Consider the following 12,278-nt stretch of genomic DNA (forward strand, 5'->3'; position numbering starts at 1 on the left):
CCTACGCCGAGAGTGTCGGCGCATCCGCATTGAGCGTGGCAGCTTCCACCAAGAGGGCGTCTGCGGCAGCCGACAGGGCAGCCGCGGTAGCCGAGACGGCTGCAGCTGCTGCTGCGACGGCGGCTGCAAATGCTGAGAGCGCTCGAGCTGTCGCCCGTGCCGCCGATGTCACCCTGGCTCGGGTCAAGGGCATCCACGCCAAGATCGATGATGCACATGCCAAGATATTCCAGGCCACCTCGGACTCTAGCATGCAACCTACGTCTAAAAAGGAGGCGGTGGCCATGGAGCTCCTGCTTCCTCATGAGGTCGCCGAGTGGGAGCTGGAGATGCAGGAGGTAGCAGAGATTGAGGAGCGCCAGGAGGAGGAGTTGCGCGTGGCCGAGGTCGAGGTAGAGAAGAGTTTGTCTGACAAAGAATGGGCGGTGGCGTACCAACATGAGCTCTGGCGCAGGCACTACTACGAGTACTACAACCTTGAGGGTGGCGCTGGCGACGAGGACGAGGACGCGGTTGACTTCAGCAAGGGGGACGCGGAATCCACCAGCGGTGGCATGTCATCAGGACAAGTCATCAACGTATCATCTCACACGGGCGATGCATAGGGCGGCACGACGGCGGATTTGTTAAAATTACACAATGAGCAGATAACACCACGGACCCGGCAGCTCGCCCAGTTGTTTTTTTAGTTTCAGAGACGGAGCTCAACTGCGCGCTGTGCGGGGGCTGTGGCCCGTCTAGCCCACGCTTACGCTTTTACTTAAGCACATGACGAGCCCAGTTGATATCTTTTTTCTTACTAAAAATGGCTAGCCTAGTTCTTTTTTCGGAGAACACCAAAACCGAGGCCTACTTGCTTTTCTCAGCCCTCCTGGGCAGCAAATCTTTCAGGAGGAGGAGGGAGGGATGTAAACTAGTAAGGAATGGGCTTCCCCAGAAAATGGGCTATAAGTTGTAAGAAATGGGCTGTAAATTTTTAAACCAAAGCCAACCGGTATTTACATTAAAATATCTTTTTTCTGGATTTCTCTACTCTCTACTCTTATGAAAACCAAAGCCAGCTCGCAATTACATTAAAGATTGTCTTTTCTCCCACAAGATAAACTACTCATACAAATGCATCTTCATGTTTCGTGCAACGCACGAGCATCTTGCTAGTTAAGATTTTAAATTTCATTCATTTTTTGTGGAGAATTGTTTTTTGAATTTTATTTTGATATAATTTTTTAAAAATTATTTTTAACGTGACTCAAAATTTCGTGATTAAAAGAGTTTGGACCCCACCAAAATATGAAAAATTTCATTGAATTTTTTAGCAGTGCCTAGAATATATGGTCTGTAGTGCTAATAAGAAGAATATGGGCTTCAAATATCCTTAAGAATTAGCAAATGGGCTGTAAATTATTGAAAATAATGGCTAATGGGATGTATGTTGTTTTCCACAGATTTGGAGGCTGACTTCTGGGCCTACTAGGTTGACGATGACGATGTCCTAAATTTTTTTTGACGCATACATAAGGCTTTGTCAACTTAGTCAACACAGAGCAGTGACTGTTGGATGTCCATCCAACGGATGCCGTGCTTCTTCAATCTCTGATCTTCCTGCTCCAGCCGCCCAAACCAGCACCGTCAGGACTGCCTGCTCCCTCCCCCCGTGGCTGGCTGTGCTGCCTCCAGGCTGATACGTCTCCAACGTATCTATAATTTTTGATTGTTCCATGCTATTATATTATCAACCTTGGATGTTTTATATGCATTTATATGCTATTTTATATGATTTTTGGGACTAACCTATTAACCTAGAGCCCAGTGCCAGTTTCTGTTTTTTCCTTGTTTTAGAGTATCGCAAAAAAGGAAAATCAAACGGAGTCCAATTGACCTGAAACTTCACGGAACTTATTTTTAGAACGGAAGCAACCCAGAAGACTTGGAGTGCACGTCAGGGGATCAACAAGGAAGCCATGAGGCAGGGGGTGCGCCCACCCTCCTGGGCGCGCCCTCCACCCTCGTGGACCCCTCGTGGCTCCCCTGATGTATTTCTTCCTCCTATATATACCCATATACCCTAAAACGATTAGAGAGCACAATAGATCGGGAGTTCCGCCGCCAGAAGCCTTCGTAGCCACCGAAATCCAATCTAGACCCGTTTCGGCACCCTGCCGGAGGGGGAATCCCTCTCCGGTGGCCATCTTCATCATCCTGGTGCTCTCCATGACGAGGAGGGAGTAGTTCTCCCTCGGGGCTGAGGGTATGTACCAGTAGCTATGTGTTTGATCTCTCTCTCTCTCTCTCTCTCTCTCTCTCTCTCTCTCGTGTTCTTGATTTGGCACGATCTTGATGTATCGCGAGCTTTGCTATTATAGTTGGATATTATGTTTCTCCTCCCCCTCTACTCTCTTGTAATGGATTGAGTTTCCCTTTTGAAGTTATCATATCGGATTGAGTCTTTAAAGATTTGAGAACACTTGATGTATGTCTTGCCGTGCGTATCTGTGGTGACAATGGGATATCACGTGATTCACTTGATGTATGTTTTGGTGACCAACTTGCGGGTTCCGCCCATGAACTTATGCATAGGGGTTGGCACATGTTTTTGTCGTGATTATCCAGTAGAAACTTTGGGGCACTCTTTGAGGTTCTATGTGTTGGTTGAATAGATGAATCTGAGATTGTGTGATGCATATTGTATAATCATACCCACAGATACTTTGGGTGACATTGGAGTATCTAGGTGACAATAGGGTTTTGGTTGATTTGTGTCTTGAGGTGTTAATCTAGTATGAACTCTAGGGCTGTTTGTGACACTTATAGGAATAGCCCAACGGATTGATTGGAAAGAATAACTTTGAGGTGGTTTCATACCCTACCATAATCTCTTCGTTTGTTCTCTGCTATTAGTGACTTTGGAGTGACTCTTTGTTGCATGTTGAGGGATAGTTATGTGATCCAATTATGCTATTATTGTGGAGAGAACTTGCACTAGCGAAAGTATGAACCCTAGGCCTTGTTTCAATGCATTGCAATACCGTTTACGCTCACTTTTATCATTAGTAACCTTGCTGTTTTTATATTTTCAGATTACAAAAACTATTATCTACTATCCATATACCACTTGTATCACCATCTCTTCGCCGAACTAGTGCACCTATACAATTTACCATTGTATTGGGTGTGTTGGGGACACAAGATACTCTTTGTTATTTGGTTGCAGGGTTGCTTGAGAGAGACCATCTTCATCCTACGCCTCCTATGGATTGATAAACCTTAGGTCATCCACTTGAGGGAAATTTGCTACTGTCCTACAAACCTCTGCACTAGGGGGCCCAACAACGTCTACAAGAAGAAGGTTGTGTAGTAGACATCACATGCCATCCCTCTACACACCCGCACATCATGTTATTTTCTGGCGACGTCAGCCTTACCCCGCAGCTGACCAGTCAGCGCTCGTACACCCCTCAGCGTGGGCATCCACTGCGGTGGCTTCGCCGGCTTTGGGTCGTTCCCTTCCTGGGCCTCGCCCTCGTCCACCGCGTTCATGCTCTCGGCGCGGCGAGGTCAACATGGTCAACAAACATCATACATCAGAAGAGGCTGACAATAGGGGTCCATACAAGGAAATGCCTCCTTATTACACGCAACATAATGATTCCTCCACCTGACAGTTGGGACCCACCGGAAGGGCCTCTGTATTTCTTGAAAAAAATGTTTCCCCCGCCGTCAGCTCGGACCCACCAGCTATATCTTCGCACACAAGGAAGTGCCTCCTTATTATGCACAAAAAAATGAATACTCCCCATGCTAGCTGGGACCCACCATTGTGGGAGGCTGACTTGTGGACCTACTAAGATGACGGTGACGGAGGGCTTTGTCAACTTAGTCAATATGAATGATTCTATCTCAAGTGACCGTACGATGTCCATCCAACGGCCATAGTGCTTCTTCAACCTCTGGTCTTCTCGCTCCAGCCGCCCAAAGCAGCGCCGGTCGTGCCGCTTGCTCCCGCCTCCCGTGGCCGGCTGTGCTGCCACAAAGGCCTCACCCCCCTACTACTCCCACTGCTGGCCAGGCCATCCCTCCTCTACGGCGTCGGTAGCCTCACACCAAAGCCGAACCAGCGAACCCTCGTACTCCTCTCCGCATGGGCTTCCACTGCCGCGTCTTCCTCGGCTCCGCGTCGTCCCCGTCCTAGGCCTCGCTGTCGTCCACCGCCCTGGTGCTCCCGGCGCGGCGTGGTCAACGTGGTCAAGGAACGACTTCCATCGGAAGAGTATTGTACATGGAGAGGCTGACAGCTGGGTCCACGGCCACAGCAAGGAAGTGCCTCCTTATTACGCGGAAAATAATGATTCCTCCACCTAACAGCGGGGACCCATCGGATGGGCCACCGTATTTCACAAAAAAATGTTTCCCCCTGACTGCTGGGACCCACCAGCTACATCTTCGCACGCAAGGAAGTGCGTCCATATTTCGGGCAAAAAAATAATTCGCCCCCTTGACTGTTGGGACCCACCAGCTACATCTTCGCACGCAAGGAAGTGCCTGACAGTCGGGACCCACCCGGTCGAAGCGTACATAGCGTTGTCATTCTGGTCGTGAATGTGTACGTACATACTGGTCGATCGGTCTGTTTGCAGGCTGCGGTGATGAACCGTGGCCGTGTAAGGAAGGGCACGTGTGGTAGTAGAGGCACACACGTGTGGTAGTAGAGGCGTGTGTTGGGGAACGCGGTAATTTCAAAAAAAATCCTACGCACACGCAAGATCATGGTGATGTATAGCAACGAGAGGGGAGAGTGTTGTCTACGTACCCTCGTAGACCGTAAGAGGAAGCGTTATGACAACGCGGTTGATGTAGTCGTACGTCTTCACGATCGACCAATCCTAGTACCGAAAGTACGGCACCTCCGTGATCTGCACACGTTCGGCTTGGTGACGTCCCACGAACTCACGATCCAGTGGAGTGTTGAGGGAGAGCTTCATCAGCACAACAGTGTGATGACAGTGATGATGATGCTACCAGAACAAGGCTTCGCCTAAGCACCGCTACGATATGACCGAGGTGGATTATGGTGGAGGGGGGCACCGGACATGGCTAAGAGATCAATGATCAACTTCTATGTCTATGGGGTGCCCCCTCCCTTGTATATAAAGGAGTGGAGGAGGGGGGAGTGCCGGCCCTCTATGGCGCGCCCTGGAGGAGTCCTACTCCCTCCGGGAGTAGGATTCACCCCCTTCCCTAGTTGGACTAAGAGAGAAGGAAGGGGGGAGAGGGAGGAAGGAAAGGGGGGCGCCGCCCCCCTTCCTAGTCCAATTCGGACCATAGGGGGAGGGGGCACGCGACCTGCCCTGGCTGCCTCTCTCTCTCTCCACTAAAGCCCATTAGGGCCCATATACTCCCCAGGGGGTTCCGGCAACCCCGCCCCCCCGGTACTCCGATATATGCCCGAACTCACTCGGAACCTCTCCGATGTCCAAACATAGGCTTCCAATATATTGATCTTTATGTCTTGACCATTTCAAAACTCCTCGTCATGCCCGTGATCACATCCGGGACTTCGAACAACCTTCGGTTCATCAACACACATAAAGTCATAATACTGATCGTCACCGAACGTTAAGCGTGCGGACCCTACGGGTTCGAGAACTATGTAGACATGACCGAGACACGTCTCTGGTCAATAACCAATAGCGGAACCTGGATGTTCATATTGGCTCCCACATATCACTACAAAAAAATACACTTCCGTGATGATACGTGTTTGTCACAGTAGGTCGCTTTTTTTGTCATGCATGTACATCCATGACAAATTTATGACAGAATCAAGATAGTCATACCTGTGTTGTCGTAGAAGTGTTCCATGACATTACCAAAATTATCATCACGGAAGTGTCCACTTCCATGACGATAAATCACGTGTCACAGAAGTGCTTTCGTCAAGGGTGACCGACACGTGGCATCCACCGTAACGAAATGCCGTTAAGCTATCGTGTCGGGTTTTGGATCCGATAACCCGTTAACAGCCCCGACCAATGGGAATTTTCCACATGTAAAATCATCATTGGCTGGAGGAAACACGTGTCGGCTCATTGTTGGGACAGATGTCAACCACTCATTGGATGGAGGGCGCCTATGATACGTCGACACGTGGCACGGCCCAATAGAGGCCCATTCCTGTGAAAAGGCCGGCCCATTTGACTTGGTCAAAAGCTGGCAGGCCGGCCCATGGAAAGCATGTTAACGGCCTGTTCGAATATAGCCCATTTACAGCCCGCTAACCCAAGGCCCGTTACGCCCTATCCGAATTAGGCCCAGTAGCGTCATCTAGGCCATCCAATATGATTCCAGCCCGTTTTCACTTATGTCCCATGTATGGCCCATGAGTCTTTCGGCCCATATGAGGCCCTATGTAACTCTTGGCCTACTAACGGCCCGTGGTGAAACTGGCCCATAATGAACAGTGTATCACTTTACACCCATTAACGGCTCGTGGTGAAACTGGCCTGTAATGAACAGTGTATCACTTTATACCCATTAACGGCCCGTTATTCCGTTGGGCTGTTTCCAGCCCATGTTATCTTTCGGCCTTCTCAGAGCCCATTTATTCTTGGGCTCATTTCCAGCATTCGTTTACTTACGGCCCGTTACTATCATTTTCTGCTTGTGGGCCAAATTCAGCCCGTGGTTACAGTCGGCCCATTTGTGGTCCATTAATACGTTGGGCCGTTTTCATAGCGTCATCAAATACGGCCTATTAATGATGGCCCGTTATGGTCGGCCCATGAACGGACGATTCCAACTCTAGCCCGTTTACGGCCATAATGCGGCCTGTTATTAGCCCATGTTTGGCCATCGATCATACTGCCCGTATAAGGCCCATTGGTGATACGGCCCGTAGAAGGCCCATTGTTTCTATGGCCCATAGAAGGCCCACTATTTCTACGGCCCGTAGAAGGCCCACTGTTTCTATGGCCCGTAGGAGGCCCAGTGTCACTACAGTAAATATTAGCCCATGGTTATTGTGGCCTAGTTTTAAAAAATAGGTTATTGCAGCCACTAGCAAACCGCGGAAAAAAAACTGCAATGACTAGAAGCAAACAAATAAACAAGACAACAAGGAAATAAATAAGCAAGCAACTTGCGCTAGGCTATCACGGCTATCACACATATTACATCCACTGGGCATCAAAGTTCGCCACCAGTGCAAATAAACGCGCCGACAAAAGAATATACAAAACTGAGAGCACTTCAGAAGGCACTAGGCCTGGCCAGGTCGGGCCCCCCCAAACAGCTGAAGAAGCTGAGTAGACCTCAGTTGTGTCAATGATAGATGCATCAACACTAGATTTAAGGCATGATGGTGCGCATGGCAGTCCTCTGACATCTTCATTGCATCTTTGACTTCAAGTCGGAGCTGAGCTAAAGCAAGCCTTTTCGCTTTAAGTCGAGACTGAAGAAGTCGAACTGATTGAGGCAGCGTCTGCACAGAGGTTGTCTCACACCTGCTGGTGAGTAGCTTCAACTCACTTTCTTCATCAAGACAGGACCTTGGGGTCATCTCGCTGTCCTCAAGATGGTTTGTCTCACTATCTTCCCTAAAGTTCTGCCTGGCGTAAGAGATACGAGTCTGAAAGAGAAACAAGGAGACACGTAACAGGTTTCACAATTATATAAGCAAATAAATGGATCTGTTCTGCATAAGGAACATGTTTTTACAACTACAATTTGAAACTAGTAGTTGTTGCAAACATCCAATCAGATGTAAACAGCAAAGCAAACAACAGTGGAGGAAATGATGCCTATCCAAATCTATACTAGGACAAAGTTTGAAGGCTTGAGAAGGATGAACTTACATTACATGTTAACACGGGCTGGACAAAGCCCTTCTCCATGTTGATTGAAGGATAATTCAATAAATTCCCCAAAGAAAATTCTTTATAAGCGTTGCCATTATTCTACATTTTGCAAAGAGTAAATATAGATCAAATAATATTGGAAGAAACAGAGGATAATGAAGCTCAGGTGCAGACTGATGATACATAATCAAATAGCAATTAATTAAGTACAGCGTTACAAGGCAAAGGGAGAGAGGTACTGACAAGAGCAATGCAAAGCCCATTACTGTTTTGAGATCGTATGATCCTTTGAGCAAGGAGATTCATCTGAAATTAGTTTTCATACAAGAGAGAAGGTAAGGCACAAGCATAAATTTAGGAGTTCAAATTTTGAATTGATATCATAGACAGTACCTGATGCTGGGCTCCCAGTAGTTCTAATAGGGGTTTGGCCACTGGAGTAGGGGTAAAGTGTCGTACAGTTGGGCATGTGTTTTCTGTGGCTGCTGATCTATCTGATTTAACAGGTATCACTACCTTTTCCAAATACCTAGTTTGTACTACATGATTACCTGCACTCACCCTCTTCCTTTTGGACACCTATTACGAGAGAACAACATTTGACTGGAAAAACATAGTGTGACGACACATGGAATAGGTACAGAAAATGGATAGGTATGGCATATACTCATATATGATGCTTAAACTAAGCAGATGGTGTAACAAAGTAGAAGTAATGCAAGAGGTCAGAAGCAAAATATGTGCGACAATACAACTTTGCAAAGTTAGATCAAGCACCTTGATGGGTGAATAAGATAGGCCATCCTCCACCATGCCAAGTTTGTTAGGCAGTGGATCATTCCGCAATATTCCTCTCGTGCGCCCATTCCCATATTCATTTTGATAATGTTCAACGTCTGACATGCATGAAAACATAAAAACAAGTGAGATTTTCTTTGTAATGCAGAAGTGATTCTAATCCAATACTGCCTCCCTGTAAACCCATTTGTGCTATCTCTGCAATTCTTTTAAAAGATGCCATGCATGCTGTAATTTGTTGTGTGCATAAATATAATGTGGCCTACTACTCAAAATATGAGAGCTCCAGAAGTGATGACACTTTGCAGATGATAGCTTCAACATATAGTAAAGAAGAACAAGTCGACCTGACCTGACAGATTCAAAATATACTAAGGGAGAACAACTCGACCTGACCAGTCGACCACGAGAGAAGAGTATCATCTTAAAGAAGAGCAGAAGAGCAAGCAGATTGAATATATTACAAGTCTTTTAATACAATGTCGGTTGGCCACCCATGATGAACCAGAACGCACAGACAAATACTATTCTTTCCGGTCTCTCCATATGTGGCTCACATGCATTTCGAAACTAAAGTAGGAACATTTAGCTAACCAATTAAACATCTCTCAGTTTTACTAATATCAGCAATAATATCATATATGAATTTGTACAACTAAGCTTGTTTACCTCGATGGGTGGAGCAGTGCTATTACGACATGGACCGCGTAGGCTGATTGTGGTCATCATAAAATGGGGCAAACATAAGCATGATGAGTACAATGTTGACCGTGGCAGTGGGATGGCAGATCTGAAGCTGCAAACCGCGCAAAGGGTAGTTAGCAACCGATGTTTGCATTGAAATAACAACTAAGATTTGGTATGGACAAGAAAGTACGGTCAACAAGTGACAAAGAAATGCAATTATGTTGTCTCTCTATATGTCGCGACATGCATTTGGAAACTCAAGTGGGACCTTTAGCTAACCAATTAAATGTGTCGGTTAACTAATATCAGTATCATATCACAATCATATTTGAACAACTAAGCTTTCGAATTCTGAGTGTTGTGTTGTTTAGCTTGAAGGGTGGAGTAATGCTAGTACAACAGAAAGCACCTACGCAGATCATAGTAGAGTAGATAAAAGGGGAAAACCCTAAGCATCAAGAGAAAAATCAGGAAAGTGGAACTAGCTGGACCAGTGGGTGGCGCACATGATTTTCGAAACGAATATAGGAACATTAGGTGACCGATTAAACGTTCTCTGTTTTAGTGATATGAGCATCATATCAGATTCGTATTTCAACACATAAGCTTTGGGTTAAGGTCTTGAGGAGCAGTGCTAGCACGACACGAAGCACCTATGATGATGGTAGTGAATATAAAGGGGAGAACCCATAAGCCTTACGAGTATAGTGCCTGTGCCATGGCGGATCTGAAGGTGCAAACCGGACAAAGCTACTTCACAACCAATGTTTGCTTTCAACTAGCCACTACGATTTGGTACGGACAAGAAAAGTACAGTAAACAAATTACGATCTATTTTCTGGGTGAGATCAATAACTTAAGCACATATGGAAGAGTACCACCTCTCTTGCGACACCGTGTAGGCCTATGCTGATATGTTGAGGGTGCTGCTGGTGCGATGGCTGTCGGCGGCCGGGAAGAAGACTTTAGATGGCAGACGGCCGGGTCAAGGGATATATCCTGTTGCCGTGGACGAGGCGGTCGTAGGAGTGGCAACGGCAAGGTGGACGACGGCGCCGATGAAGCGAGAGGAGGCAATGAAAGGATGCTGGTCCAGCGTCATGGATGAGAGACGTCCATCTCTTGCAGTGGACGACGGGGTAGGGGTAGCGGCTCCGGCAAGGTGGAGGATGGGGTGGCGGACGGAGGAGGCTGGCCGCAGTGCGGAGGTTGTCGTGCCGCCGACGGTTTATGAATAGGGAAATGGAGGGGAGGGGGAATCTCAAACTTTGGGATGCGCTTCTCTGAAATGGGGGAAGTTACGAACTTATCCCCCGTTTAAAATTTCGGACATCGCGTCGGTTGGGGATAGGACGGTAATCTCGCATCTCCCAAATATTTGCCAGTAACTATTTCGGGCAAGGAGAGGGTGTTTTTCCGCCCACGGTTGGCGCCCACGGTGTATGAACGGGGCTGACAGGTAGGGCGGTTGTGTCACGTCTGATGGAAGTTACACATCTGCCCCTATTTAAAATATAAGCCTACATCGATTTCGGACGAGGAGAGTTTGTTTTGCCGCCCACCGTGTATGAATGGGGAAATGGAGGAAGAGACACATGTCTTTCGGACAATCAAATGTGTTTTGCCACCCACGTTTGGCGCCCACCGTGTCTGAATGGGCTCAGAGGCCGTCGTGTCACGTCTGATTGAAGTTACTAGTCTACCCCTATCGACAGCAGTGTAAATACTGTCGATAAGGATGTCAAGTGTCAGGGGTAGACAGTAATTTCCATCTCGCAAACACTTGCTTCGAGTAGCCCACAAATTATAGTGGGTGTTTAGCCGCTTCGTTCAAAACTTGGGAGAATTAGCATTAACGTTTGCGCTGGGACCTGGCAAACTAAATTCAAATCCAATTTGTATTTGATTACGAATATCCACAGATAATTATACATTTTGTTATTTATTTCTTCAAAACCACAACAAAGATTTATTCCAGCTTTATATATGATTATGATTTAGAAATGTCGTGATCTTCGAATTCAGTAGGTTGGATACACTCTGAGTCAAACAGTTATTTCATCCAACACAATATGCTCACATGACAAACAGTTCACCTTATGTCAATCATACAAGTTCTGAGGATTACCTCGCCTAAAAAATTCGGATCATTACAACACATGGACAACATAGGGGGTCTTTCAACATAATCCATTCAGAGACATGACACAACATGCAAGTACAATAATGTAATGAAAATTTGAACGGGTATCTAAAGAAGAACTGGGATTATCTTGGGCTTCAGATAGCATAAATAGCAGGACCTCCTCCGTCTTCAAATGCAACATTCTTACTTCCTCCAATTCTTGGGTTGCTTGCATAATGCGTGCCGCTAATTCCGTAATTTCCAGCCTCAAGATAAATATTACCTCATTCATGGCAGCCACACCATCTCTTTCTGCCTCTAGTAGAGCCTCAAGCACTATAATATCTGTGCTCAGACTGCTCTCCGGCGGTGTTGCCTCTGAACTGCTACCATCTGGTAACATGGATGGCGCACTGCTTCCACAAATAGATTCTGGGGTTGTACATTGTGTCCTAGTGTGAACGGCATCCTGAAAGGTTTCCGCTTGACATCAGTAAGAGATAGTTATCATATGATCCAGGCAGTAAGCTTACATGGTAAACGATGGACGAATTATTGCTGAGCATGGCAAACTATATTTAAATGGTTCAAAGCAGCATCAGCCGAAGAGAAATTAAAATGGTAAGATGAAACTAGGGATGTAAGTGGCAAATAAACAAAATCCGCCAGTCCCATCTAGTTAGTTTTTGCTACCTCCCTAGTTCATTTTCCTCAAAAAAACAAAAACTCTTTTGAACTATCATACCACTAGTGGACTTTAATCGGGATTAAATCGGACCCAGTTGACATCCCTAGTTGAAAGGGAGTGTACAACC

Source organism: Triticum dicoccoides, chromosome 6A (assembly GCF_002162155.2).
Source record: "Triticum dicoccoides isolate Atlit2015 ecotype Zavitan chromosome 6A, WEW_v2.0, whole genome shotgun sequence".
Taxonomy (NCBI): domain Eukaryota; kingdom Viridiplantae; phylum Streptophyta; class Magnoliopsida; order Poales; family Poaceae; genus Triticum; species Triticum dicoccoides.